The sequence below is a fragment of the Anomalospiza imberbis genome, chromosome 12 (genome assembly GCF_031753505.1).
Source record: "Anomalospiza imberbis isolate Cuckoo-Finch-1a 21T00152 chromosome 12, ASM3175350v1, whole genome shotgun sequence".
NCBI classification, from domain to species: domain Eukaryota; kingdom Metazoa; phylum Chordata; class Aves; order Passeriformes; family Viduidae; genus Anomalospiza; species Anomalospiza imberbis.
In genome coordinates, this window is record NC_089692.1 from 588225 (window position 1) to 613987 (window position 25763).

The 25763-nt window shown below is 42.4% G+C and overlaps 1 protein-coding gene across 2 annotated transcripts in view; it reads right to left on the bottom strand.

Moving 5' to 3' along the window:
- CDH11 (cadherin 11) overlaps positions 1-25763 on the bottom strand; it is an 82396-nt gene that overhangs the window by 23231 nt on the left and 33402 nt on the right. For both annotated transcript variants that reach the window (XM_068202436.1, XM_068202437.1), the window contains exon 2: positions 19100-19221. The gene's annotated coding sequence lies outside the window, so the exon portion shown is untranslated. The remainder of the gene's footprint in view (positions 1-19099; positions 19222-25763) is intronic.

The window sequence follows — 25763 nt, forward strand, 5'->3', positions numbered from 1 at the left end:
AACACTTTTTAAAGCTGCTTAACCAGAATGGCAGAGCCAAGCTGATACACACACAGTTTATTATCAGCTATTCAAGTGTGAAGTGCTGGAAACAAAATGTTAATCACAGATCCATGCTTATTGACTAACAAGGATTTAAAGCAAAAATTGTTTGTTATGTTTTGTTTTATCCTCTACATGTCCATGTACAGAGATGAAGCAATAAGGCTCCATGTCTTCATGCTAAAGAAAACTGTTCTCTCTCGTCCATCACTTCAGAGAATCCCAGAATCTCAGCACGGTTTGGCCTGGAATGGACCTTAAATCCCATCCAGTGCCACCCCTGCCATGGCAGGGACACCTTCCACTGTCCCAGGTGCTCCCAGCCCCAGTGTCCAGCCTGGCCTTGGGCACTGCCAGGGATCCAGGGGCAGCCACAGCTGCTCTGGGCACCCTGTGCCAGGGCCTGCCCACCCTGCCAGGGAACAATTCCTAATTCCCAATATCCCATCCAGCCCTGCCCTCTGGCACTGGGAGCCATTCCCTGTGTCCTGTCCCTCCAGCCCTTGGCAATTGTCTCTCTCCATCTTTCCTGCAGCTCCTTCAGGCCCTGCAAGGCCACACTGAGCTCAGCCCAAAGCTTCTCCTCTCCAGGTGAACAATCCCAGCTCTGCCAGCCTTTCCTGCCAGCAGAGCTGCTCCATCCCTCTGCTCATCCTGATGCATCCTCTGGGCTCTCTGCAGCAGCTCCAGGTCCTGGCTGTGCTGGTCCCAGGGCTGGGGCAGCTCTGCAGGTGGGGTCTCACCTGAGCACAGGGGCAGAGGGGCAGAATCCCCTGCCCTGCTGCCCACGCTGGGCTCAGCCCAGGGCAGGGGGTTCTGGCTGAGTCAGGTCCCTCTCAGGCTAAAAACAAGTCCCTCAGGCTGTTTGCAGCAATTGATTCTGTTTTGGGTTGTAAAGGCAAAGGGCTCCGTGCTAGCAGCAGTTCCAAGCTGGCTCTTTAGGCAGTGACCCCAGGTAAGAGAGGCTGCCAGGAAAGCTGGAGCTGCAATAACGTGTCCCTGGCCTCCTCATGCCCCTTCTCCCTACCTGGACTTCATGCTCTGCTCACTCACATCGTGTTCACTCCAGCAGTAAAACCTCTGACTCCTATCCTCAGAAAACCTAAAATAGCATAAATCAACAGGCTTCCACTGAAGGCTGTGAAATTACTTAAATTCAAACCAGCTACAGTCTGGATTTTCATAAACTACTTGTATTCTAAAAGACAAGGTGCACAAGATGCTCTTAAGTTAAAGCTAAAATAAACTTCATTAAAAAATGAAGCAATAGCTTTTACCAAAAAAAAAAAAAAAAAAAAAAAAAAAAAAAAATCCCAAATCTCTTTTTTCCTTCCTTTATTTTCCAAACAATCGCTTAAAACATTTCAAGCATTTCAACATTAACTCAACTGCTGAAAGCCTACAGTTTCCTTCTACTTCTAGCAGAAAACATGGAAAAACAGCTAAACAATTTTTAAAGCAATTCCTTTTCCTCTTGGGGAAAAATACCTCATAATCCTGAGACTTTGGAATTCAGATGTGAGGACGGCAATTGTTGCAGCTGCTGGGCTGCTGCTCCAGTGAGCATCTGACAATTCTGTGTGCAGCACTTGGATTCAGGCACTGCACAGATTTGTCAGACTGATTTGCCATGAACGGTTGCAGCCTTTTTTGTAAGTCACGATCTTTGAGGCATTTGGGTATCTCTGCCCATGGGTTCTAATCCTCAACTGCAGCAAAGCCAGTCTCAGTGAACAGTTGACCAAACTGCAGCACTGCTGCTTCTAGCTGGGATAGAGCTAACCTTCCTCCTGGTAGCTGCTACGTGGTGTGTTTTGGATTTAGGAAGAGAATGGTGCTGATAACACACTGAAGCTGGAGCTGGTGCTGAGCAGTGCTCCACACTGAGTCAAGGACTTTTCAGCTTTCAGCAGGCTGCATGGGAGGCACCAAGAGCTGGGAGTGGACACAGCTGGGATAACTGACCCAGCCTGCTCAGAGGGATATTCCAGACCATTCCACTGTGCTCAGCACATACACTGGGAGGTGCTAGCCAGGTGTCTCTCAGGAGCTGGCTGGGCAGAAGTCTGTGAATGGTGAGCAACTGCAGTGTGCATCACTTGTTTGGCATATTCAAATTCTTTCCCTGTTGTTATCACTATTTCCTTGCTTTTCTGTCTTATTAGAGTGTCTTTATCTCAACCCATGAGTCTTCTCACTTTTACTCTCCCAAATCTCTGTCCCATCCCTGGAGAGTAACAGGGAGTGAGCAGTGCCTGTGTGGTGCTCAATTGCTGACTGACTTTAATCGACAAACATCCTGATTTTTTTTTTTTTTTACATTATTTAGAATTGCACAAGATATCATTTTGAAATCCCAAATTTTCTTAACAAATAGGTAAGAAAAGCTGTTTCCCTCTTCCTTGAGCATAGTGGATCCCAAGTTTCATAGAAACATAGAATATCCTGAGTGGGAAGGGATCCACAGGGATCATCTGGTCCAGCTCCTGTCCCTGCCCAGACCCCCCAACAATCCCCCCAGGATCATGGATCCAGCTCCTGTCCCTGCCCAGACCCCCCAACAATCCCCCCTGTCCATCCCTGGTGTCCAAAGGCTCCTGGAGCTCCGGCAGCCTCGGGGCTGTGCCCATTCCCTGGGGAGCCTGGGCAGTGCCAGCACCCTCTGGGGGAGCAGAACCTTTCCCTGCTCTGCAGCCTGAGCCTGCCCTGGCCCAGCTCCAGCCACTCCCTGGGTGCTGTCCCTGGCGCAGAGCAGAGCTCGGAGCTGTCCCTAGGGAGGAAGACTCAGACTGCTCTGGCTAAACCAAGATGGACTTATACTCAAAAGCATGAATTCCATTAATATCTTTTAACTCTATGCAGATGAATGTTGGCAGTTTTGGTATTGAATAACAGTGTTATCTGGGGTAAAGGGTGAACAAGAGTTAGTGAGCCACCACACAAGGTCTGATCCCATTAGCAATGCACACAAATGCAGTAAAATCCCTGAATATCATTGGATGCATGCAGGACAGAGAAATATTTTAAAAGTCTAGTCCACACTATGAAAAACAACCTGCATGAGGAGGTGTATACCAAAATGTCTGCATGGAAATAAAATGTGTCCCTAAACAATTGTGAGAACAGGCCTGCTGGGCATTTCTAGCTGCACAGACAGCGTGGCTGTGCTGTGTGCTTGTAGTTGTTAATGCAAACCTCACCAGTTTCCATTTTAACATAAGACAAATCTGTTCTTTGACTGTTAGAAAATAACACCCATCAATACTCCTAATGGAAATATGCTGTTCATTTAAGAATTCAATCAAGAACACAACACCTGAAAAATAATATATCCATGTCCACGTGGAAACCATATTGCAAGCAGCCACTCTGCAAAGTCAGTGTGCTCCACACAGCTTCACACAGATCTGAATGACTACTCCAAGATACCAACAGCGAAAAATGAAGAGGCGGCAGAGATAATTTCAATGACAAGAGCAGTGGCGGAAGTGAAGTCTAGCCAACTTTAAATTCCTTTCATTATTTTTATAGCAACAATAATCCCCAGCGTTCATGATGATTTCCTGTGTGCTATTAAATGACCATATGCCAAATTGTAATAGACTAAACAATTTTTTCTGATTTGTCTAGACCATAACTTCTGGATGATGCATTAAAATAGCAATTGTTCTCAGGGATACACTTGGCAGAAGGCAGCCAAGATCACAGTGTTGCAGTATAATAATGGATGATTATGTTCTGAAATGTTTTGCAAAAGTATCATGTAAATATAGCAAACTCCCAGTCTAAATGAGATTTTAGCTGTAATTAGAATTAGCTGAAAAGATGAAGGATTTATTCTACCATAATTTTATCATCAGACAAGAAAATGAATAGCTTTTTAATGACAGAATAAATATTGGATCATATTAGTTCTGGAGTTGAGAGTGCCTGAGTTTTGGGCAGAGAGGTGGAGGTGGGGCACAGCTGGAGGAGCCCTGGGAGGCAGGGGGGGACCTGCAGTGTCCAAGTGATGTCCCCAGCTGGGCAGGGACCTCTCCCCATGGGATCAGGCACTGCAAAGCTCCCCAGAACCTGGACAGATTCCTGCCTCTGGCAGTGGGGCTGTTCTGAGCAGCCCCAGGACTCCCACTGCAGGGTTTAGCCTCAGTGCTCAGCACGGAGTGTGTACCTCCCCTGGACACTGCAATTTCCATGGGCTCATGGAAAACGAGCAGCTCCCATGGAAAGCAGGTGGGGAGCAGATCTCCAGATCCAATAATCAGTCGAGTCACACTGGTTAATCTTTAGGGTATACCACAAATGGAACTTCGGGAGTTTTTAATAAAACACACGAGGTGAGGGATGTGGAAGAGTTCTGTGCACAAGGGTTTCCTTCCTCCTGTTCATTGATGAGACTGGGAGGAGTTCAGCCTGCCACGGATCTTTATCCTCCTGCCGATTGCTCCGTGCAAACCTTTGGTGCCTACCAATTTTCAAGAAATTTGATGTATATTAATAAGAAAAGATTTTTGAAGGATAAAAGTTATTGTTGAAGAAAGCTATTCAGCCCTAACCAGTCTCCCACATTTAACATTTAATTTTATTTTTTTCATCTTTAACAAAATGTTGTTCTTTTCCTTGAGTCATTTCAAGAAAATGACATAATAAAGTAAATTGATAGCCTATTCCTTATTGTGTGTGAAACAAGAAAAACCACCAGGAATCAGTACCTTGCACGTTTAACTTAATTCTGTCTATTAATTTTTGATTTTAAACTCTTCTGCATTATCAGACCAATCTTTGAATAGTTTTTAGCTTGGGCTTCATGACAAACTTGTGCAAAAGAGGGCCTCTCATTTTATTTACCCAGAGTAACGTTATGATATCAAGATCTGCTTTGCAGCACATTCAGTTGCATGACACATATGGCAAAGCCAGTTCTTCAAATAAAACCTTTAGTCCTGAAAACAACAGAGATTTAAAATTCTAGATGTGCTAAATTTGGCCAAGACTCAAACGAGGATTATTGCATTTTTCCACTGTAACTAGAAACCAGGCTGAATCTACCCTTAAGCAGAATTAAGGGAGGTGCAACACTGCTGCGTCAAAATTTGCAAGGCCTCCTTTAAAAGGACAGCTGAACTGGGAGATGAGACAACACCAGCTGTCAGCTGTACCCCAGCAGTTTAGGGCTTCCTGTGTATTTCCAGCCAGGAGATCATCCCACTGGGCGGGATGAGTTTTGCTTCCTCAAATGAACCCCTTCTCCCGGGCAGCACTGGGACACAGCACCAGCACAGTTCCCTCTCTCATTGCCAGCACCATGGGCCTCACTCATCATGTGTGAAACAGGAGAATTAAAAACTGAAGGACTCCCTCAGCATGAAACTGATTCCATGCCTGTGAGCAGCCCCAGGTCATGTAGATCTGTGTGTGCTGGCAATCAGGCACCAGGAGCATGGAATGACAGGACAGCTGGTAGAGAGAAGATTTAGAGCAGATATTAGGGAAAAAAGAATTGTTCCCTGGCAGGGTGGGCAGGCCCTGGCACAGGTGCCCAGAGCAGCTGGGGCTGCCCCTGGATCCCTGGCAGTGCCCAGGGCCAGGCTGGACACTGGGGCTGGGAACACCTGGGACAGGGGAAGGTGTCCCTGCCCATGGCAGGGGTGGCACTGGAGGGGCTTTAAGGTCCCTTCCAGCCAAAACCATCCTGGAATTTTTAAATAAAAGCCAATGTGCACTGGCTCATGTAAAATGTTTTGTGTAGATGACAAGAGCTCTGATCTCTATGCGTTCCTGCTGTATACGTAGCTGGTAAATTTCATTTTTCCCAGAGTGTGATTTCAAAGCAGACCAGCAGCCAGTCACTCCCTGTGAGCCCCTCTGCAGCTCTGGGTCCCGCTTGCTGGAGCACATTCCAGGCCTCACTGGAGAGAACAGCAAAAACGCCTCAATTGAATGCAAATTAATATAAAGTTTTCTGTGCCATTCATAAAACATAATTAGTGTTATGAGAAAAAATATTTAGTCCAGAAAAGAAAATTCTTCATATTTAAGGATACTTGGGGGAAAAAAAATTCACTTAGTTATTGCACTGAATAATGAGAACCTCACACTCCCCCAGTTCATGTTCTATGTTTTGTATGGGAGCACTTTACACTGCAATGTAAAGGATTAGAATTTGAGGCTGCAGTTCTGCAGAGATAAGTGTATATATAACTTTATATATAACTTTATATTTGGTGAGGAAACAGCAAAGATTCTAGAGGTATCCCACCTCAGAGGAATTCTAGGTCATGACAAGATTTGTATGTACTAAATACAGAAGTGAAATCTTTACAGAACTGGTGATTTGCATCTTGACAATAGAAGTCGCTTCAAAAATGCTAAGCAAGTTTTGTAGAATCCTGTTCTGAGGTCTGTAGAATCCTATGAAAGGAAATCTTAATCCTTTGCATTTTTAAATTATGTTTTATTGCACTGTATTGGATTACTGAGATGTTTAAAGCCAATAATCCCCAGCTGCTCCAAAGAAGAGTTTTTGAAATGTAACCACATTTTTCTGTAGCAGCATTGAGACTCAGCATTAAAAAACCATAGACAAAGCCAGAAAATGATGGCCCTTTGAAAGCAGAAGTCATTGTGCAAGGAAGAGGAAGAGAAATAACCTCCTGAGCAGTGTGATGTGCTATCTGTCAGCATCCACCTCTGAATTCATCATGGAAGGAGGGCATTTTCCCCAAGCTTTGATTTAATTTGTGCTCGTTGGGGAGGCGTGAGATTGCCTCTTGCTGTACCTCATATAAAGCAGGGAAAAGCAGGAAGACAACTTAGTACATTACGGAGTGAATGACACAGAAATAAGCCTGAGAGAGTGATATTAAAAGGCTTGGGAAATGAAAAATGGCTGTAAACAGAGTTTTACATTTACTTGCTGCCCTGGGGAGATCCACTTAAGATAAATGTGACAGAGGCTGTCTGGTTTTAAGCATAAACTCTACAGGAACACAACCAGCATAAGAAAGGCAGTCTTATTAAAGAACATGGTGATTGATAGAGTCATTTCAAGTAATGACTAAGCTTTTGGTAGAGTTTATTTTAAATAGTAATTGTGTTCTTGTGCTTCTCAGACAAACTGGAATTCTCATAATTCCCGGGATGATCCAAGGCCAGCAAGGCTGAAGCCAAGCCCATGCTAGTCTCAGTCATTTTGTTATTATGTAAGTGGCTATCAATGACAGCCTGAGGAGGACACAAATGACAACTAAAGTCAACTTACTTGCAACTACTAATGCTGTATTTACATGCTAAACCAACCCTGAATATTTTTTCCCCTAAGAATTGATATGTATGAATATCTGAATAACATTTGCGCTGTGACTGATAGTCTCTTTGGTTTGTGCCAGAAATGAGACAGAAAGTCAAGATTAACTGGTGAAAACCTATCAAAAACTAATGACTGCAGGCAGGTCTATTGAGCTCCCAAACCAAGGCAGACAGAATTCCAGCCAGCAATCCATTTCTGCTCAGATCCATAACCTCTTGCTGAAGGGCTGGCAGCCCCCTCAGGAGCAGAAATCTAAATTCATTCTGTGGTTCTGCACTTACAGCTTCATTTCCAGAGGCAGCTTCAGCAGTGCTGCCCAAAAGCTGGACTACTAAAGCATCCTGGGTGGTCTTTGTGTGGCCACTGTGTTCCTTTACAAAACATTCTTCCACTTTGAATTTAATCCTACCGGACTCCTCAATCCCCCTGTCCCCTTCAGTTTGGTCTCCCTCATGCAGGAAAGTTCCTGATGAAAGACTTTCCCATCGTGACTCGTTTAGAGAGGTTCACATTACAGGCCCTGGAACATTTATCTTTATAAAACTCGACAAGTTAGGGAATTACTGAGAGTTCCCTTTACAAATACATTTGCTATAAAGAGAAAGGTGAGAGCTAAAATACCAATCAAAAGCCTTCTCCTTTCCCCAGCTTTCTTGGAGCTGCAGAAGGAAGAGCTCAGATCCTTTAGCCATGCCCGTGGAAGGTTCTTCTTTTGATAGCTTGCTTAACTATTCCAGTTTAGTGCAAATTTCTTCCATAAAGAGCATAAAAGCCACTTTGAGATTTCTGAATGAAAAATTGAATCAATAATTAATTTTTGCCTAGGCAGAGATTGTCTGTGAGGAGACCAATTTTGGCTCAAAAGCATGAGATAACAACCTCAGAATATTCAAACGCATTCCTAAAGCAGCCTCAGTGGCACTAATAAAGGAGACCATCACTGTTTAAATACCTAATGGAGGCTACAGCTGAAAAGACCAAATCTTCACATTTCTATTATTATTTACAACCTATTAAATCACAAGATTATAATTAAAACAATGTTTGCATGAGTCTTTTCTGAGATGCCTTGCTGTAATTAGTCACCATAGAATATTTCCATTTTTAAACTAAAAAACCCCAAGTACACAAACACAAAGAAAACACCACCTTCATTAAAACAACTTCCTTTTGGCTTTCTGATCTGCTCTGAGCACAAATCAGAGGAATTATATGGATTTTTAGGGTTCATAGGCTGTAAGGCATAATTCCCAACTTTTTATTGTAAACCCAAAAATCCAGCAACAGGTGGTAGGATGATGCAATGAGATGCTAAGCATACAAACAAATACAATAATAGCACAAAAAAGACAGGCACAAAAAATAGCACAAAAAAGACAGGCTGGTGTCAGCTTGCAATTAAAATTTGTTTTTCATTCAACTGATCCACTAAAAAAAGGGCAAATGATTCAGCATATTTTTCATAAGCATAACTCATTTTAAGTTAAACCTGTTGATCACATCTTTCTAACTGATCACATGTACCACAAACACATCCCAGACCTGGCTTGGCACTATTTCTGACCTGTAATTACAGATGGTGGTGGCAAAACATTTCATTTCTGTTCCTGTGACAGAACCAGTAGCAAGGACAGATTTAAGGCAGTGCCTTGCTTTAGCTGGAATGATGTTTGGTGTCATTGTTATCATGCAGAAAAGGCAAATATTAAATACCCAAACTGATATTTCACACAGTTTGTCATGGGAAATTGGCCAAATATGGGCATTTAAAAAATTAGATTAGTGATATTCATAGCTGAACCTATGAATCATCTTTATAGAAGTATTTTGGAAGTGCATTAGGGATTTTGAGGCTCTAAATACCTTTTGTCACCCTTATTCTGGTGCCAAGGGCAAGGCTCGGCCTTAAGAGTACAATCACCAGGTGTGGTGGGGTGTGCCTGCCGGTCCTAGAACACCGAGCTCATGTCTGCATCTTGCACCAGCAAGGTCTCCTTCAACCAACAGTTGATGAAAGTACTGGAGTGGGAATGAACCTGTGTGCACTCAGGTAAAGCTTCACCTTCCACATCAATAACAATTTTCTCATTCATGAAAATCCCTGAAGTGCCCTTAAAAATGAATTTGGGGAAAAGAAAGAGGAAAACCGAACATTTGGTAGGACTGCTCGATTGAGAACAGTTTGATTTTTTGATGAAATGACCTTAATATGAGGCAAGTAGAAGGGAAAAAATTACATTTATAGAAGTGAAATAAATCCAAAAACCTATTATTAAAAAAATGACATGCATATACAAATATGCACATAAAAATACTGGAAGCTCCATTCACCAAAACAGGATTAAGCTTTTTTTTTCTCCACATTAAACATGCCCTTACATTCAGCATATTTTCTACCAAAATGTTCTTTTCAAAAGGTTGCCAGGGTGATATCACTATTTCAATCCAACCAATTTCCTTTGAAGTCTCCCATAACAGTAATTAAATAAATTGCTCTTGGAGTAATTATGGGTTTTTTTTTTCTGGAAAAGTAACTATTAGGTTAAAGAGAGATGAGAGAGTCTGTCACCAAACATAATCTTTCTAGAAACATTGGTGCTTGCTACATTTATTGGAAGAAGGAGGGAATACTTTAAAACTTTGGACCCTTTTTAGCTTTTTTAAAAGGAAATCAACTTTCCCACTGAAATAAGCACCAAGCTAAAACGACTGCTGACAGTCCTGGGAGTGCAGAGAGAAAGAAAATGGAAGTTGTGTCAATAGAAAGCTTTTAAATTCTGTGTATTAAGCCCAAGAGGGCTGGTGAGAACTGGAAGGCCAAATTGCAGTGTTAAAGCAAGTGGATGGTGAACAAGATGAAGGGGATGGAGAACCCAGGACTGGAGGGCACAAAATGGAACAGTCCATAAATCCATCGTATTGGAGCCCCTGGGGACTGGGCTGCTGCGCTTGGGGAGGTTCTGTGCGTGGCCATCGTCAGCTCCAATGCCTCCCCTCTCTGCTCTGGGAATTTGAACAGCCCTGATAGAGGCAAAAGAGGCTTTCACAGCTCCACAGTTTCCAAATGTGCAACTTTATGTTCCAGCCGTACTTTGGCTTTGGCTCCAAGTCAGGCTAAAATTTCTCATGAGATGCATGTCAAGCATCTCATGAGGTTTTGGGGTCTTTTTCCCAGAATAATTCTTTTACCTTTGCTAGGGATTCCCTTTTATTTGTGGGGATTTGGCCTTCATCTGATAAGCAGCACTGATTTCAGAACAAACTTAGCTAACCCTCACCTTGCTCTCTGGCTTAGTCTGGTACCTCAGACTTCATGGAATTTAAATTCTGGTGCTTGCTAGTATTGTTCACATTGCAAAGAACATGGAGCTTTCCATTTAAAGCTTTTCTTTTAATTCCTCGGCTCCGTTTTTCTTTATGTGTGATACTGAAACACCCATCCTCCTTTTCCTTTAAATCTCTCTGGTATACGAGATAATGTTGCATAAGAATAACCCACATGGATCAGTATCTGAATTTCTTTATGGATCCTTTACCATATCCCACCCAAGGACAGTGACAACAGTGCTTGTCTGCAAGCTAAACCTCTGCTTTGTCACCACTTTGAACACCCAAAGACAGTGTTTTCAACTTAAAATCTCACAAGGGTGAGCAAAAGGACAATAAGAAATAGATTCCTGGAAATCCAGTGGTCAGAGGAAATAAAGCACCAGACAGGCACCAGCTGGAGAAACTGGAGGATCTGGGGATTCATCCAAGAACAGGGAACATCTTTCTGAGCAGACAGACACATTTCTTGTTCCAGTGGATGGCTGACAGGGTAAACATTGCTATAAAAAACTTAACATAATCTTTTTTTTTTTTTTTTAATTCTTTGTGCAAATTTTGTGAACCCCTTCTGGCTTAAGCTTCAGCAAGTGAGCTTAGAATCAGACCCAAGGAATGGCAAATCCATATTATAAGCAGGAAGAATAATTAGGAAGGTCACGCACAGGCACTTGCATTATGTTTGCAAACACAGCTTTAACTACACCCAGCGAATGATGGTGTAAGAAGGAGACTGCCAATAGGAATGTTTACTAAATGCTTATTTAAAAATGGGGCTTAAATAAATAGTGTAAAACATAATTTTCCACATGTTAATGTGAACTTTTTAAAATTTCAGCACCTTGTAAGCCCTTAGGACAGTGTTGCTGTTGCTTGTGCCATGCCCAAGCTGGAGTGAGCTGCCAGCACAGGCAGCAGGACCCAGCTGGATTCTTAGGCAGCATCAGCTTTTGGCCTGCCCAGGCCTTGGGTTTGGTTAATTTATTTGGCTGTAAGAAGTTATCTAAGGACCAAAGGGCCATTGTCTGTTTTGCTTGGGCTTTTTGCTTCACTCAGATGACTCCGTGCTGTAACACAGTGGATTTATGTGTATGTTTGAAATGAAAGGATAATAATAATAATGCACTGGTCCATACACAGTGAACTACCTGTTCAGCCAGGAGACAGCAAAGGAGGAGAGAGGAGATCGGAAAACTGGAGAATAGGGGGGCTGGAAACTGCTCCCCAGGGCTCAGCCGTGGAACCACTGCAGTCTGGCAGCTGCACAAAGCTCACAGACAGCACAGGGAGCAGAGGGTGCTGTTCAACACCCAGAAAATCACCTTTCACAGCCACGCAGGCTGCCATGTGCCCTACAGAGCCGAGGGGGAAGTGCAGCCTGAGGAGCAGGTTTGCAAATGTAGCAGTGACTGGAAAAATAACGTGTTAGAAAGAGAACAATGGCTCTGGGTCCAGGGAGAAGGATCCATCCCTGAGTTCTCTGTGATAAGGTCCCAACCCCATCCTGCCTCAAGACCTCTGCCTGAGGCAGTTGATGGTTCCTTTCCATCAGGAAAAGGCAGGGACTGGGCAGCTCCTGTGCACCTCTTTTAACTGTACATAACTTGTATAAGAGCTCAGTGTGGCAGAACTGATAATTCTCTGTTTAGACTCTTTAGAATTTAGGCCAGCAGAACATTCTTGGCTTTTAATTTCTGTTCTTTTGGGTTAGATGAGCTCAACAAGCTGCAGCAGATTAAACTGGTGGAGGCTTCAAGGACCCTGGACTGAGACCTGGATGTAACTCCACAACTGCTCAGAGGCAAAGCACTCAGCTGGACAAAGGGAATGTGTCAGCCCTGTGTGAGCTGTGCAGAGGAAACAGAGGGAGCAGCACATGGGGAGCAGAGGTAACCTGGATAACCCTGACCCAACAGAGCACCAGCCCCTGCTTGGGAGAGTGGTTTTGACAGCTGTAAAAAAGTCATTACCATTCTATTCTTTGCGGGTAAGTTTTCCCACTTAAACAATTAATTATCTCTGTATTTGTTAAATATAAAGCAAATCAAATTACTGCAGACCTACAAGGAGAAAAGTGGTCATTCCATTTGTTGAACACACAACTTTGGTGTCATTCTGCTGATGCTGGGAGCAGCAGAGGGGTGATAACCAGTGGGTCAGTGGCTTTACTGGGAGAGAGCAGAGCACAGTCTCTGTCGAGCTGTCATTGTGGTGAGCCTGTTCTTGGGATGGGGCTGTTCTCTCCTGGGCCTCAGACATGGCAGAGGGGGACAGGAGACACAGGTGGCACCTTTGGGCTCATGAACAGGACAGCAGAGCAGTGAAGGCTGCAGCTGGCTCCCAGCCTTGGGATGAACAGCTTATTAGTGAGTGCTAAATGTTTGTGTGAGCACGTTTCCTGGAATAAATTGGGAATATCTTCTACCCAGCGTGCTGCAACTCACACATGCTGCCTGCAGTAAGAAAGTATGAGAACAGCTTGGGAGGTCAAGGCAGAGCCTTTGGCTTGGTTGGTTATTTTTGCTTCAGTGCAGCCCTGGTTCATAAAATATAGCTGATGGCACGAACCCGAGCCGGGACAGCCAGGAGGCCTCTCAGAGTGGCCAGGCTGTGCAGCTTATGTAATCTGCTTTTCTGTTTTGGGGGGAGAGATGGGAGAGTTGGAGGCCGAATGGCCAAGTTCTCCTGTAAAAGAAGGGATAAAGCTGCAGAAGTACAGGGGGCCAGACCCCATGACCATGAATATTCAGTATTTTAGGCTGTTGTTTCTAAAAGAAGATGGTGTTCATAAACAGAACCAGAAAATACCTTTCAGGGTCAGTCCTGCTTTTGAATCCAAATGTTATGTTGGCTCAGACTTCCCCTTTCCTGGCCTCTCCCATTATCCCATTGAATTCATTAGGAGGCTGTGGCTACTGGCCAAAAGAAATGGGTAATGCATCCCAGAACCCATATTCTTTGAAATATCTTCTGAGACAGGAATTTATAGCATCAATATAATGAAACTCAGATTACAGCATTAAAGTCTGAGTCTGTCTGCTTGCCGCACATACCAGAATTATACAGAAAATTTGAGCCGTGGAACCCTGAGGAAACTGGGGAAAATATGCACTCCCATCTAGAGGGAGGCTTTAGGACTTGGTTGCACCAAGTCAGAGAACAAGTTAAACCACATTTAAGAACAGCCTCAAGCAAGAGAGAAATCACACATGATGCTACATAGTTAGCAGCAGCAGACCTGAAAGAACTGCCATGGAACCACAAACACTTTGGCTTTGGCACACTGAATTGAGCAAATTTAGCCTGGTCTAGAGCAGTTACTACCTTAGATAAGAAAAAAATAGGATCAAGTCCTGACTCCATTCTCATTTTGTCCCTCCTGACTGTGACCAGCAGTGAGAGGGTTACTTTTTTGCTTTAAGATATCTGTTTAGTGTGTTGAATTCTATGCCATTCTCTTTGATGTTATGTTTATTATTATGTATTCAATGATTATCAAATGGGTGCTTTCAATCCCAAAAAATCCACATTATTCTCCTGCAGTAACTACAAGTATCGCTTTTATAGACCAGAAACTGGACAGCTTTTTCCTGTAAAGGAACAGAAGGGGAGACTTCACCTAAAACCTTGGAACAAACCTTCATTTATGAGACAAGGGAATCATTTTTATTCCACTACATGAATTCAGTGGGCTGCCACAGGCCAGTCATAATCTGTTATTTTTTCCCTACAACCTTGTACTATTAATTTTTCTTTTTAATGAACTGTCCAGTCTAGTTTAGCTGTGGAAGCTATGATGGAGCTGCAATAGAAATGGTTTATGTCGTGCCTTTGTCAAAAAGCTTTCCCCTACAGCAGCAGAATGTAATTGAAAAGCCCTTTTAAAATAAAAGTAACTGAGTGGTTGCAAATGCAGGTTGTCAGGAATGGAGAGGGAAAAATTTTTGCATTGCATTAGATTTTACCAATCACTACTTGTGTGTCTTTATTAGTGTTTACACAGATGAGGAAAGCCACAGAAACTGCATCTGCTGCATGGTTATATCAGCAAGTGTTCCTGCAAGATACATTTTAAAGTTTTTCTTCAACTGTCACTAACAATGTAGTAATTGGCTGGGTTAAAGCTCAAAAGAATTAAATACACTAAATTTTGATTTATTTTATGGCATACAGAATATGTCAAATTTTGAGACAGCAAACTAACATCTGAGCAGAATTCAAATTGTTTTTATTCCATATGAAACCTTGAAAGGCTGAGTGCACAGCCATCTTTTCATATATAATATATATGTGAAAGGTAAACTATTTCATTTTCTCTTGGGTTTATTTTTCTAGCCCTGGCTATGTGTATTTTTTCTTGGAGACTCTATAGTATAAATTTTAAATATGCTATTATTCTCCTCCTCACCATCACTATTAAAACTCAAAGTGAGCATATATATATATATATATATATATATATATATATATATATACATGTATGTGTATTTATATACACTGTATATTTATGTATTTATTGTTAAAGCTGACAACAGTTTTATCCACAAATTCCCATTAAAATTGATTCAGAAAGACTCCGATTTAGCTTTTAATTCTCACTTTTCACCTTTGAAGTAACAGTGGAACTTTTGCCAGGTCATTTTATCAGAGCACAATTTCCAAGTATTTGAGGTTATTTTGACCCAGAAATGATTGGAGTTTTGGGGAGTTTTTCAGTCAGTGGATCAATCTTTTAACGCCCTTTCTCCTCTGCTGGCCAATCTCTACAGCCTGTGCAGTGCAAATTCTGTAGGGAATCTCTTCCTGGGGGCGATTTCCTTAGCCCAGCCAGGCTGCTCCAGATGCTGCTCCAGAGCTGCACCCTGCAGCCCAGGCATGGCTGGGACTCCCCAGAAAGCTGGAAAATGCAGGGATGAGTCTCTGATGACTCAGTTGTTTCAGGATCAAACCAGGAACAAACTTTTTTTGCCACAAAAAGCTGAATTTCAGCTCAGGTACGTGGTCATTGTTTTCAAAAACAAATCACTCATTTCAGCATTCTTCTACATTGAAGATTCTTTCAAGGCAACATGGAAATAATTTTCTATTAAAAAGCAGATAGGAAAACCTTAAATGTCCATGTTAGTTAGTACTGAGACCACAAGACACAGGACAGTGTCAATGTTTGTCAGTTTCCCCACTTGATGTCTTTGAAGCCTTTGTAAGTTCTAACAAAATAATCATTCTTCTTTGGTATCTGTTTGACCAGAATATGTCTTATAATTATCCTAACAATGTTTCCAAAGCTTTTTCAGCTCAAGCAAGGTCCTGAAGAGAACCAAAAAGGCAGAAGTAATAAATTCAGACTCCATCTCATTGCACAGCATGTGAAATGACACTCTTCTGAACAGTTCACTCTCAGGCATTTCTTTAAGAGCCACCTGGAGATTCCCTGCACTTAGGAGTGTCATCCTACTAAAATCAAAGCTTTTGCTCTCACATGTGAGTCTATTTCATTTAGAATACTAATATCCATCCTAAAATACATGTAATGAGCTAATCCTGCAGGTACACTCAGTGTCTGTTCTGTGGGCTGACACTGAGAATTCAAAATACAGGTTTCAAAAACCTACAGAAGTGGATATTTGTAGAGAAGCAAAGTGAAGATAGGAGACAGATAAAACAGGCAGCTGGAGGGGGAACACTCTGCTCTGACTTAGAGGCTGGGTTCAACATGGCAGGACAGGGATTCCAAGTGCAAATTAATTTTCTTTCCATGTGCCATCTGTGCAAAAAACAAAACTAGAGAGGAATTTCATTCCAAGACCTGCTCTGTGCATCAGGAACAGCCTGGTTTTCCCATTATGATCTTTCTACATAAGAATGTAATATTACATATGAAAAGTATGCATTACACAGCACTAATTTATACATTCAGGAAGTGAACTTCAGTTTCTCGTCTCATCTGATGAACTCATCACAGCCTTCCAGGATCAAAGGGGGCTGCAGGGAGTGTGGAGAGGGGCTCTGCACCAGGAGCTGCAGTGCCAGGGCTTCACTCTGACAGAGGGGAAATTCAGTCAGGTACTGGGAATTAGGAATCGTTCCCTGGCAGGGTGGGCAGGCCCTGGCACAGGGTGCCCAGAGCAGCTGGGGCTGCCCCTGCATCCCTGGCAGTGCCCAAGGCCAGGTTGGACACTGGGGCTGGGAGCAGCCTGGGACAGTGGAAGGTGTCCCTGCCGTGGCAGGGGTGGCACTGGATGGGCTTTAAGGTCCCTTCCAACCCATTCTGGGGGTCCCTGATTTTGTGATTCTATGAGAGTATTCCTTTTTGGGGTCCTGAGGACCCCTTATTCATGTAGGATGCTTTACAGAATAATATAATCGTAGGGAAGTGTATCTGTTATGCTTACCCTCGGTCTCTCTTGAAATTCAGTATAGAAAATCCAAGCAGCACAGGAGGAAAATGTCCAGTCAGGATATTCCCAGTTCCTGTAGCTCCCTGGTCACCTTCTGTAGTGACTGAGCCAAGGCTGTGTCACAGCCCCCAGCAGCTCAGCAGGGCCTTGCTGTCTGCCCCACTGCTCTTTGTTCAGTGAACAATAGTTAAACATGAATATTTTACCTTCTCAACTCTTGTCATTATCCAGATACTGTAACAGGAAATTTGCATTCCTGAATAAGCACAGCTGGAAGTAATTTAAGAAAGATCCTTCAAAAGAAGGGAAGAGAATTTAGGAAGCATATGGAGTCACAGGTTTACATGATAATCAACAAAAGCAGCTCTTGTTCCTCCTCTTTTGCAGGGAGACACTTCACACTCCAAGCAGAGGGAACATCCCACAATCTCTCTGCAGGAAGCTTTCTTTCACAAATTATTTGCTTTAACTCTGAAATGCAAAGAAGTCTATGAAAAAAAAGGACAACACTTTGTCAGATAAAACTGCGGTAGGGACGCAGTTAAAATTCACTTATCTCACACACTAGTGAGAGTGATGGGCTGTTTTCCTTTAAGCTTATTCCTCTCAGTCGTTTAATTTCTAAAAAATTAAGTCAGTTTGGAAGTTGCTCTGAAGTCAAGAACAAATGGAGTAGAAAGGGGCCTGAACTAAACCATGAACTGAGATATTAGAAAATGCCAAAAGAGGTGAAACAGTGGTGAGAAAATTCATGTAACTGTGCATGGAACAGAGACATGCAAAGTAATTTCAGATATTTTTCTCTATGTCTTCTTGATGCCCAGGAATGAATTTGAAACCCAGTCAGGAAGTCTTCAAACCAAACCCTCTTTAGAATCATTCTGCTGAGAAACTGGATCTGAACAAGAGCTGAGCACTGATGCAAAATGTGGCTTTTGTGTTCAGACAGGACCAGAATGTGCCTCTGCCCTTGCTCAGGAGTTAATTCAACCCAGTGCTGCTGGTGTCAGCCGGCCTGGCTGCTGCAGTCCCCTCTCCAAATCTGAGGACACCACACACACACACACATCCCATAGAGCTGCTCACAGGGATGTTGAAGTGTTGGTCCATTTGGCTGCCAGAAATAAGATAATTGTCATTTAAGGACATTTTCACAGAAATGAAGCATCTGTCAAGCAGGACCTGAGCAAATTGAATGTAGAAACTGTGAATGAGTCAGCAAGACAAAGAGCTTTAAAATCCTGGCATGGTACTTTTTATCCAACAAAATTCAGGTGGGCTCCTGCCTTTGATTCTGTAAAAATGATAGTGTTTAGATATTTATTATCTATTACACTTAATCTGTTTCTGTGTTAAACTTAGAAACAAACAATGAACACTCCTGTAAGTGAGCAATTCTCACCTCTGTGGAATCACAGTAACAGCACAACTGAAAGTCACAGGGGATTTGAAAAATTAGAGGCATCAGAGCAGCAGATCCAACTATTTTTATGTCTAGGGTTTCCCATACTCTGTACTTCCACACTTACCACCTTCTCTGAAGCCTAAGGGTCACCACGAAGTTCCTTTCCCACCCCAAGTCTGAGCAGTTATACGGAGCTCAATATATCAGAGAAAGAGTCCAAATGTGGAATTAATCCCTCACTAGAATAAGGAAAGTATGAACCTGTTTGACTGATCACTTCCAGCTGTAAACCTAAATATCAGAAAAATTCTTACATTCCTGTTCTTCAGTGCTCCACTGCTGTGAATTTTCAAGTGATATTTTGATGTTTAAAACAAGAAATTCAACAACAGGGATTCAAAACATGTCCCTTATCAAACTGTGCTGTACAGGGGTAGAAGGATGGTCTGTGTCCTACAGCTGACAGCTATCAGGAATTCTGGTTAAACTCTCTGAGGGATCAGTGCCTGCAGAAATGTTCCCTATATTGCACAAACATTGTAGACACTGCAGAAGCAATGTCCCGCCATGGATCCCTGACATCCCTCAGGAGATCACAGGGCTGGGTGCAGGACTTACCTTCACCCACTGGAAACCTGCTGCCAGTTGATGTAGCATATTCCACACATCTGAAATGCCACTTCAGGAGCTGTGACACCTTTCAGCCCTCTGCTGCCACTCAGCCACTACTTCAGCTCTGGCTGCAAAGAAATAAAAAGGACATTTGAAATCCAAACCATTGGTGGGACCATAAAAAATGAAACTGAATCCTGGCCTATAAACTACCACAGCAACCTAAAGACAAGAAATTAAACACTACTTATAATTAATAAATAGCCTTTACCTAGAATCACAGAAAGCCAGGTTTGGAAAGGACCTTAAAGATAACCCAGTGCCACCCCTGCCATGGGCAGGGACACCTCCCACCATCCCAGCCCCGTCCAACCTGGAATATTTAAGACTCACTTTTGCTACAGTGTTCCCATAACTAAAATGCTTGAGGCCATATCAAAATTCTTTCACATCTCTTTTGTGTTATCTATGGAAAAAATCTGTTCTGGCAACATTATCCAAGACCAGACACACTGTAGTGAAAAAAGGAACAGCTGCAGATGCCATTAACCAGCAAGATGTGCTTTGAACATTTCTAAGGGCTCTAAAGGCATATTAGAAAATTAGTGGGTTTATCATTATGATGGAAAAGGGAGAAGATTATTTTAGGAAGTAGAACTGCCACTACAGTAGTGAAAAAATACGTAAGAGAAAACATCTGAAGAAAAAAACAAAAACAAAAACAAACAAACCCCCAAAGAAGTAAGAGGTGCCTCTGCCTGTAAGAAGTTCACCTACAGCTGTTTCAGTGGCTACAATTCTTTCACAAATGGGACAGGAAGTTGAATCAGTCTGGACAAAGGGAGCAGAAACAAAAAGAAACCTGCTGAATCATTTCTCATGACAAGTCTTGAACTTAAATTGGTAAATTAAAGATGGTCACAAATTCCCAGAGCAGTCATCCTCACACCTCATCATTTCACACCTCATCATCCCAGGTGTTTCTGACAATGTCCCCGCACAAGTAAAATATAGATAAAATATAATGAATGTGACTGAATGCAAAGGAAATACTCAGTGTGATCTGTTGCTACCTACTGGTGCAGACACTGCATTCCTGAGGTTCATTTGAGACCTTGATAGACACTTAAACAGCCCTAACTGTATTCTAGGGCTAAGATCCATTCCAGCCAAGGAAACCAGGCTAGATTCCCTAGTACCTCCAAATTTATTAACTGAAAATTTCTAGAACTAATTATTTAATTATTAAAAAATAGCCCCTGTAATTTGGGCTGATAGATCCAAGTCAGTAATTTTCTGTAGTGTTTAATTGTTGAAGATACCTCATCTGTATCAGTCCTTCATTTTATACCTCCTTTTCACCCCTGTTAAACCAATCAAGTTTTAATTGCAAAAAACCCAGTTCAGCAGCACAGGTTGAATTTCAGAGTTCCCAGCACAAGTGTTGAAAAGGAAACAGGCATTGACTGGCTATTTTACATTCAGTATTGCACAAAGATATTTCACTCTTGCTCCATCGAAGGAAGAAATAAAGTCATGTGGCTTCTGTGGCTCCTCACGACTGCAAATACATTGAGTCCTTTTTAAAAAATTGGGATACACGTGCCATATAAGCACATTCCTAGACAGTGGATTTTGCTAAGGTTAAGCTCTGTGGAGTGATGATTTGTGTGATGACTGAGCCACTAATATAAAAGCACTTGGTTGGTAAAAGTACTCCACACATTTGTGCTATGAAGTACCTATGGCACTTTGAAATATATTCGTTTTGCAAATTTTTTTTTAATAAAGGACCCTTTTGAACTAATTCACAATTCATAGGAATGACTGAAACTGAATAAACTCCCTCATTTTGAGAATTTGTTCACTATCTTTACAAAAACAACATCTTTATGGATGACTTTGCAGCTCAGGACTCCTTTATGCCCGAGACATTTGGATTTGCTTGGATAAGGACTTCTCAAAGTATCCTCTTAAATATCCCTACCATCCAATTTTTTAAGCTCTTCTTTTGTTTTTAAAAGCCTCAGAGATTTGATAACAGACACTGCCAGTCCCCACCTGGCCTGCAGCTCCATTAACTTCTCCCTGTGCATCCACCTGGCCGCCGGCAAAGGGACCAATCATGGGACCATGGAGTGGCCTGGGCTGGAAGCATCTTAAAGAATAATAGATAATAAATAACAAATAATCATTTCACTGCCAATTACAGCCTCTATTCTGCAGTCACACTGCATTTCAACAAATATCAGGGGTTACAAACTGATACTTTTTGTAGCATTAACCACTGTTAGAAGTAAATAAATCTTCATATAACATCAAGCAGGCAGAAACTCCTCTAGATGTCAATTTTCATTAAAAACATGGTTTGAGACTATTTCCATCCTTGTGACTGTAGACAGAACAGTTTAGCTGAGTAATTGATATTTAGGTGTCAGATACTATTTATTTCTTATTACCATTTCACTTATCAGATACCTATTACTTACTGCATAACATTTTTATCTTCCTGTTTTCTCTGCAGCTAAATATGCCTTCAGGAGTTCTCATAACTTTATAACATTTCCAAAAGGGCAAAAAGCAAGCCCCCCACAACTGCTGTATTTAAAGAAGGCGGTTTCAAAGTCCAGTTACAATTACAAGAAAACTTTTTTTTTTTTTTTTTTTTTTTTTTTTTTTTTTTTAAATCCATTAAACAGTTCCAATGCTTCAAACAGATTTGCCACAGTGGCTCTTTAAACCACACGGCCTAACAAGACTTTCTGGGGCAAAAGAAGCTGTGGCTCCGGGGCTGGTTGATGCAGAGGGACAAGCGGAGCGCTTTGGAAGGCGGCTGGGAGCGGGGCAGGAGCCCCGGCCCATTGTCGCTCCGGCAATTATTGCACAGCGCCCGATGGGAGACGGGCCGAGGCAGCAGCTGAATCCGGCATTGTCCTCGCACCATAAAAAGATTTGGGAGTCTGAAAAGCAGAGGAACGGAATCTCACAGCTTCTTAGAGTCCCTCTGAAAGGGCCATTGTAACATCATCATAAATCCTGGGCTCCCCAGGCACTTGACAACTAAAGCAGTGGACAATAGAATTCTTGTGCTGGACAAAACACTCCTTGTCTGCCAAAGGGTTTATCTGCTTCATTTACAAATGTCTTTCATTGTACCCAAATAATTCCCTATTAGCAAAACGATTAGGAACAGCACTAAATAAATATTCACAGCTTTGTGGGCCGTTTGGCAAAGTGAATAAACCAATACAATCGAGGTGCACGCAAAATATGAGATTTATGCTGAGGAAGCCCAAAACAACCCCAAAGCTCTGTTTATTTTCATTTTCCCTTTTCCTGATGCACTGCAAACACGTTTGTCCCTCTAAAAAACACCCGGGCACATTACTCTTATCAAAAGAGATGAAAAATATTAGAAATCAACAAAGATCTCAAATTGGAGAAAAATTATATCCACTGTGCCCCTAAAATTAAATATTTCCAGAAGAGCAGTTCCAGAAATAAACTTGGGAGCATATCTGAGAGTTTAATGAAATAGAGACAAATTGCTCACAATTATAAAAGGATTTAAACTGTGGATTTCTAACTACATATGTTTAGGTCCTACTTACTGAGAAATCCAAAAGCATCAGGGATGAGATTCTGAAATTAAATGGTGCCAGATTTTTGCATCTCTTTTCAAGCCCAATGAAAATTCTGGTAAATATCACAGAAATTACTGAAAGAGACTAAAATATTCCATATATATGACACTTCAAAAAGCATTTCTAACACAGTCAGAACTCCATTGCCTCAGGTTTCCACATAAATGATTATTTGATTACAATTTACTGGAGAAGTGCCTATGGAAACACAACTGACACCATGCACAATGATTAAAGAAAAACCCGAATAATCTAAATTATTGCTCAAGCAAAGAGTGCTGATCATATTCAAAGTGCCAGAGACATCTGCATGGCTGGATTAAAACCTGGAGAAGTCAAAACTGCTTGACTGAATTATTGACCATAAACTACTTCTTGAAATCCAATACAGGAACAAGGTTTTTACATAGCCCAGGCCAATGGACTGAGTGGCTGAAGGGTTTTTTTCCCCCCTCTTATTAATTATTATAAGACCACAAAGAATGCAGGTATTCATAACCTATGAAACAGATTACTCATATTAAATATTCAGAATGTATGCAACAAATAACAACAATAGTGGTAAAATAAAAAAAAAAAAAAGAAAAAGAAAGGAAGGCAATGTAATTTAAAATAAAAATGATGCAGGTTTGAGCTCACAGTCACAAAGGTTTAGGAATATGTGAGCTTTCCATGGTTCCATCATGAATTTGCAGTCTGGCCCTGCCACACGTCACTTAACCTTGGAGCCATTGCTGAAAGTGAGCAAAGGCACACTATAAAACATTTCACCTCTGAAAAATGCACTTATCCATATAAAACTCAGAGGAAAGAGGCTGGAACTCAGAGCTCCCACATGCCAGCTGAGGATCTCTGCTGTTTGGGTGCAGAGCTTCCTGATTTCTTCTCTCACATCTCTCCTCACTGAATAATTAACTGTTCTAAAGATGTAGGTATAAGTTCTGGCTTAAAATAAAGTTTAAACTTGACTTCCCCAATGCTGTTTTTTGATGTTTGCTGCTCTGTGCTATGCACTGCCCAAACTCCCCTTTCTCCTGAATCTGGATCATCTGTATAAATATAATTTGCATGAAATTATGATGATAATTTCTGCAAATTGCATTTTGAAGGAACACAGCTTCAACAAAATCTGCTTCCTGTCAGCTCTCCGAGTTTTATTCTAGGCCCTACTACACCCCACAGCACCACACCATATTTCTGTATAGTCATCTCTGTTTAGGTATTAAAAAAATGGATCTGCACTGGGGTTTAAGTCTCAGTGTACAACAGGGATTGCTTAATCCTTATGGAGAACTCAGATCTGGGGGCCTTGACTAGGTGGGCATCCTTGGCTGTGTAACAATTGCTCCTGTGCTAGCCATTATCTTAGCAATTAATAAGCTCATGCTTGGAATCACCTTGCAGGAGAAACTGTTTTTCCCTCTGATTCCAGGCAGCTGAGCCAAGCAATGGGAATCCCACAGTCAGCAACCAACAGAGCAGCCCAGGATAATTCAGGTGGGAAGGGGCCCTGGAGGACACCTGGTCCAACTGCACCGCTGAAAGCAGCTCCAAATTCGAACTTCATTTAGGTTATTAAGGCTGTCACTTAATTAATGTCCACAGCTGACACCAGCAGCACGACCAAGGTCTCTGTGTGGACACGGACACGTAAGGGTTCCTCATCTTGTGCTGAACAATGGTCAGGCGCAAAGGTATGGAACAAAGCAAAGGGCAAGAACTGCAGCAGAAGGGATAGAAGAGCAATTTGGATAACCTGCCTTCCCCCCACACACCTAGAGACAGGTCTGTTGGCAGGACAGCGTAAATAACTCTGATTTCAGGGCTGGGGGTGTTTTCCCTGCCCTGTGCTCACTCCTGAGCTGCAGGGACAGGAGCACACACTGTCCCTCTGCCACCACAACCCTGCAGCACCTGAGGTCAGTTCTGCTGCTTCTGCTTCTGAGGCAGGGAAGTGTTAATGCCTGTGCCCACACACAGGGCTCAGTCCTGCAGGAGCTGTTCTCAACCCAAGAAGCCTGCCATAAAATGAGGATCGGAACCAGAATTTGACTCAAAAAGTTGTACGGTCCTGTACCTTTGTCCAGAAGGAAAGCACCTCTCCACTTGAGGGGGATGCCACAGGGGAGAAGGACAAAATGCAAAGAGGTTTGACACAAACAAGGTTCTGTTCTAAGCAGGTTAACAGCCTGTTTCGCTTTGTTATGAGCTATTCTGACTTTTTACTCTGCTCAAATATTTCCTCTGGTGCTCCTATCCCTTGTCCACCCACACTGCTGTGGCACAGGCAGGGAGCCAGGAGAGCTGAGCAGCTCTGCCAAACCCACCACCTCAAAACCCAGCTGGGAGAGCACAAACCAGGCAGAAAGGAAGCTCGGGAGCAGAGTAGCTGTGTGCTCTCATGAGAGACAAAACCACATCTCAGCGCTTTGCAGAATGTTAACAGTCTGCAGACTAAAGCCCAAATCTCACCCATCTGAGGCCAAATTACCCAGCAGGACAGAAAAGGTTCATATGGGCTCACAAGGAACAAATTAACCTCCCCCCAAAAGCCTCCTGCAAATCACATGAGTGCCCAGTCCTGTGCTCACCCATACAATATGACTTTATCAGCTTTTTCTTGCTTTTGGGTCACAAGGGCCTGGAGGCAAACGATGGCCCTGGAGGGTGAAGTCTGTATTAATTATCCTCATGCTGATGCAGCCCCATCCTGCCCAGGTACCAGGAATACAAGTGGACTGGGAGACCTGCAGGCAGGTGTGTTCTGTCATTTTAAATATCATAAATCAAGCCCTCTGTTTCCATGTTTCCAACTTCCTTGAGCTTCCTCTAAAATCTAAATTTGGAAGCATTTTGCATCCACAGCAAGCAGCTACAGACTTTTTGTGCTTACACACTTATACAGATGTATATGCATGTAAATAAATATGAATTAAAAATTATACAAGCTTTTCATGCTTAAATAAATATTTCTTTGTACCACACTATATAATTCAAATTACCTACATGTGGGAAAAGCACTTAAT